We start from the raw sequence: 5797 nt of genomic DNA, 5'->3' as shown, positions 1-5797 counted from the left end.
TAGGAGTACTGGCGATCCCCAAGGTGAAGAACTTGGGCGAATATAACCTTTATCTAATAACTCCTTGATCTGCTTCTTAATATCTTCAAAATCCTTTGTGGGCATCCTATATGGTCTCTTAGATATTGGCCCTGTGCCTGGCAAAAGCTCAATCAAAAACTCAATATCTCTATCCGGTGGCATGCCTGGCAATTCTTCTGGAAATACATCAGGGAAATCTTTCACCACTGGTACTTCCTCCTGCACAACTCCTATTAAGCAATTTACTTGAGTCCTTTTCGGCACATGCCGGGATACATACTTGATCCTTATCCCTTCTGGCGTGGTAAGCAAAATTGACTTACTGGCACAATCAATGTTCCCTTCATACTTCGACAACCAATCCATGCCTAATATCACATCCAATCCTTGAAATTCCAATACTATTAGGTCCGAGGGAAATACATAGTTACCAATCCTTAATGGTAACCGATCACACCATAGACTAGCCATATACTCTGCTCCAGGCGAGGTTACTAACATGGGTGACCTAAGGGCTTGGGTTGGCAGTTTATACTTATCCACAAATCCCCTTGATATGTATGAATGCGATGCACCAGTATCAAAAAGAACGAGTGCAGTAAATGACTTAACCAAAAACTTACCTATTACTGCACCGGGCTGGGCTTCAACTTCCTCCACATTTACGTGGTTCACCTGTCCCCTGTTGAAAGGGTTCGGCTTCTTCCCAGAGCTTCCATTTCCATTTCCATTCTGGGATTCAGGACATTCATTGGCATAATGTCTGGTCTTTTGACACTTAAAGCAAGTGACTTGGCTCAGGTCTCTCTTGGCTGGGGTTGATGGGTTGGTGCGGTTCTGGCCGTTGCTTCCTCCATTCCCATTACTAGTCTTGGTGCCATTATGATTGTGCGAGCTACCTCCTCCATGGGTATGCTGAAAATGTCCTCTCGGTCTAGGGGTAAAACGTGGCTTCTGCTAAGCTCCAGAATTGTACTTCCCTTGTCCATACTTCCTCTTGCGGTTCTCAATCTGTTCCTGCTTCCCTTCAATCATAAGAACACGATCTACCAACTCCTGGTAGTTGTTGAAGGTTCCTACCATCAACTGCATGCTCAACTCATCATTCAGTCCTTCCAGAAACTTCTCCTGCTTAGCTGCATCTGTAGCAACGTCATCTAGGGCATAACGTGCTAGCTTACTAAAATCCTCCACATACTGGCCAACTATCCTTTCTCCTTGGCGCAAATTGCTAAACTCTTGCTTCTTCATGGCCATAGCTCCTGCTGAAACATGGGCAGTACGGAAAGCCTGCTGGAACTGGTCCCATGTGACAGTGTCGACAGGGAAAGTGGCTGTGAAATTCTCCCACCATGATGCTGCGGGTCCTTCAAGCTGATGTGCAGTAAACTTCACCTTTTCCGCATCTGTGCATCCTGCCGTGGTCAACTCCCTTGCTGTCTTGCGGAGCCAATCATCTGCTACTATCGGCTCGGTGCTACTGGAAAACACCGGCGGATTCAGCCTAAGGAAATGGGCTAAGTGATCAACAGGTGGTGGTGGTGGTGGTGGGTTGTTGTTGTTCCCCTGATTCTGATTCTGGACTAGCAATTGCATCAATGTGTTCTGCTGCTGGATCAACTGGGTGAGCTCTGGTGGGAAGGTAAAACCGGGGTCACGTCTTGGAGGCATCTGAGGGTTTTAGAAAAGATAAGATTTAAGAATAGAGAGGGGTCTAAATAGAAAACACTACCCATATGCACATGAGGCAAAAGCAAACAATTCACTTCTTTCAATCAAACAAGGGCATACAATCGTTCTAACTATCGCAAAAGTGCTCGGACTACTATATTTACATGGTGGACTACTACTACTGTTGGGGTGGTCTACTAGAAATACTAGATGATACCCCGTGCATTGCTGGGGAGTCGGTTGTGATATATTTTAGTAAGATTTTATTGTGTGAATATAAACAATTAGACTTTAATGTTGCTGCCTAAGATTAGCCTAAGAGGTCTGATTGTGTTAACATAAATAATTAGACTTTCCTGTCACATAAGTTGTTAGAATCTAGAGCACATTCACATGTTTTTCTCCATTAAATAACAACAAAATGAGTATGTTACATATGTCGATATTTTGTACATGCAGATGTATACGTTGACCCCACGCGTTGCAGCGAGACTTTATGCTTCTCAATTGATGCAAAGCCAATTGAAACATCATCTGATAATTGAAGTGCTTACTGATAACATATGCCTTACTTCAAAATTAATTAAAGAATTTTGAAGATCATATTGCTATTGAATTTTCGTTAGTGATAAACTAAGAAGAGCAAAATCATACCCTTGGGAGCAACTTAGTCCATTGCACAATGGTACAATACATGCACAAAGATCCATATAATGGATTTATTACCAGCACTCCAAAGTACACAATATTCTTTGTGAAAATGGTTTCTTCCTTCTTAATCTGCAACAAAAAAAGGCATCTATTGAAATCTGCATGAATATGGAAAGAATGAACAGATGGAGGATATCAAGAATTAATTCTACGCATGTCAGATTCGAGAGACATGAGCTAGATTGAATCAAACAATGGCAAGAAGATCTCATTACTATAGGACCGTATTTTTCAGAACTTAGAATAACAAAATTGTAATTCTTATATCACTAACCTTTGTGTAATAATAAAATAAAGGAAAATAACAAATATATGTAAAGTTGAGACTTTTATAATGTATCCTAGGAAAATTCATTTGATATAGTCCAAAAAATGGAATACATGTTGTACTGATTGGTAATACATCAATAATTTAGGTTTGGTTAAATCTTGGTCCATATCTAAAACGAAAAGGTAACACCCAGGGAAAACAAATTGCAGTCTACCAAATCTTGCACGACTGCAAGGTAATCGCAGAGTGGCCGGGGCCGACGTCGGCACGTCGACATCCTCCGCGAGGCGCTCTGCTTCCAGGCCGGGGCGCCTGCACCAGGGAAGCCTGAGGTGGAGAGGCCGGACGCCAGTAGACCTTGTTGTAGTGAGGAACGACTCCACCGTCGATTACCCTGCCAATTGTCTGCTGGGGAAGATCAATTCAGTGATAAAATTCACAAACTAAATCGTTAGTCACGCTGCCTCTGTCCATGCATCATAAGTTCATGACAGGCTGGTGCCATTAGTATTGGGGTGAAGGGCACGACGATAGTGGCTTCATGATAGCTCGGTGATTGCGGCAAGGCCAAGATGCGAGAGGTAGATGGACAACGGGAAGAGGAAGGAAAGGGTGAAGAAAAGGAAAGCCTGCCACATGCAATTTCTGAGCGGTATATCAAGGAGGTGAGAGCGGGGGCGGGTGCACCGTGCATAGAGAGAGAGAGAGAGAGATGCAGCCTCGGGAGAGTGCAGGGGAGTAATTATTTATGGAAGAGGAAATCGCTAGATTGATTCGTTAGTTACGACAAAACGGTAGAATAGGAAGCGGCGCTCTCTCTCTCTCTCATAGGTTTGGGAATGGATGTGAACGGACATGGGAGAGAGAAAAATAGATGGGGAGAGCAACGGAATTACCGGAGAAAATCTGCAAGTTTTAAGCCTTTCCTTTTTTTTCTTATGTATTTACGCCTTCTCTATTCTACTCCACATGGACCAGCGGAAAGGTAAACATGCATGCAAATCTTAAGTGCACGTTGGATGCATGGGCAGCTGAAGCGAGTGAGACAAACGGCATGTGAAGGATATTTGCGTGCATGGTCATCATATGGTGGACCTCCTAGTGCGTGGTCAGTCTATGGTGAACCTCTGGTTGGTAACTGAATGCTAATGTGGCAATGGTGGGTCCCTTCTGTAAGCTTGTAGCAAATGCTGATGTGGCTTGGCTGATGATGTGGATAGCTTGCATGTTTAGATAAATAGAATAGTGGGGGTGAATCTCTTAGGTATATAGGATTCTTCAGTTGCAGACTCCATGATATCTGCTCCAGCTTCATCAACATAGTCATCATCGCTACCATCTGGATCCGAGTCGGTGTCGTCTATGATGATGTAGTCTTCCGGGCGAATCTCCTTGGGTTCTTCATCTTCTTCTACTGGTGTAGGGCCTCCCATAAATATTCCGATCTTCATTGTTAGGTCAACATTCTTATCCACTAGTACTTCAATTTCCTCTTCATAATCTTCACGTGTAGCTTTGAGTTCTTCCTCCAGTTCCTTGATTCTTGTCCTCGCCTTCTTCAGATCTATCATGTCGGCGCACATCTGATTCTCCTGACGTCGAATGTGCTGGTTTAACTCCTGGATAAAAGCTGCAATTGATCTATCCTTCTTGGTGTTGATCATCTCCCAGTGTTCATCTCGGCGCCCACAAATCTGGTAGATTGTATCCTTGAGATCATTGTGGTAAACTTCTCCAATGCGTCCCATGGAGATGTGAGCTGCCATGCTCTTTCCTAGACTCCATGTTGGTGCATCAAAGGAAAACTATATGGGCTCAGTGACTGGCATGAACGTTCTTCCTGGAACTTGAACTTGAATCATCTAGCTCTCTTCTTCGGGTAATGTGGCGTTGTAGGATCCGGTGAAGCTTGGTACTCCTATGTTCAGGTATCTTGTGACTTCCTTCAAATGACGTCCAAAGGGTGTATCTTCATCCAGTTGCGTGAACTTGTTCCTTGCATCCACCATCCTAAAAGAGTAGAAAAGATGAGAGGTCAGAAAGAGAAGAGCGAGTAGTGATCTAAGGCTTTAGCTTAGTGGTCGTGTCCTATAGTCAGCCTGTGCTTTGATACCATCTTGTAGCGACCAGACCTCAAACGGTCCAATATCTGTGCTCAGGTGTCATCCCTGGATCAGTATATGCTGACACCACACAGTACTTGAAGGATTTATAACAGAGTAGCAATCACACACTTATTACATCGAGAGTCTCAAAAGAGAACTTATTACAATAAATATGGCTTAAGGCCATCTAATAATGATAACAGCGGAAGGCTTGGAAGATAAGTGAGTCCATCAACTCCAACGGCATCACTGAGTATAGAACCACGACCTAAAAGCACCTTACTCGTCGTCTGAAAAGTCTGTAACGTTAACGTTGCAGCCCGAAACGGGTCAGCACATGGAATATGCTGGCAATGTAACACATAGAGAGTAATGAACAAATAAGGCTATACTACATGCATATTTGGCTGGTGGAAAGCTCTATGGTTACAGTTTTTGCGTAAAGCCAATTTTTCCCTACTGCAAAGGAATAAAATTTATTTAACTATCATGGTAGTTGTTAAACATTGAGAATGGTTGACAGCATTCTCAATCCCAATTAAGCATCATCATTAAGACAAAACCCCACAATATTAATTTAGAGTAACATGATGAGATTCACATGATAATGCAAGTACTAGATACTCAAGATGTCCATAACCGGGGACACGGCTAACCATGATTAGTTTATACACTCTGCAGAGGTTTGCGCACTTTTAACCACAAGACTCGATCTCCTCCGTTGGATTTCTCGCACTACATGGTGTTTGAGAAACGGATGACCGAGACATAGTCTTTCAGAAGCGCTAGCACCTTACGAACGGGTAGACCGTACCAACCTACATCCCCTACATCTGCTAGTCTACCACTATAAGAGTTTGCACGACTTAGTCAACTATGCTAGAGCCCATAATAGCTTGTGGCTGCACACGGAAGTTTCTAGTATGAATAATCTCATGATCCCTTTGAGCCTGGGTGGCGGACCAAAAGAAAAACAGGCAATTGCTGGAATACCCAGGTGCCTCAGTCCACCCAGATG

This window comes from Triticum urartu, chromosome 6A, assembly GCF_056163025.1.
Source record: "Triticum urartu cultivar PI428250 chromosome 6A, HENAU_Tu73, whole genome shotgun sequence".
Lineage (NCBI taxonomy): Eukaryota > Viridiplantae > Streptophyta > Magnoliopsida > Poales > Poaceae > Triticum > Triticum urartu.
The sequence above is the reverse complement of the archived record's forward strand: the minus strand, read 5'-3'. Positions refer to the sequence as shown.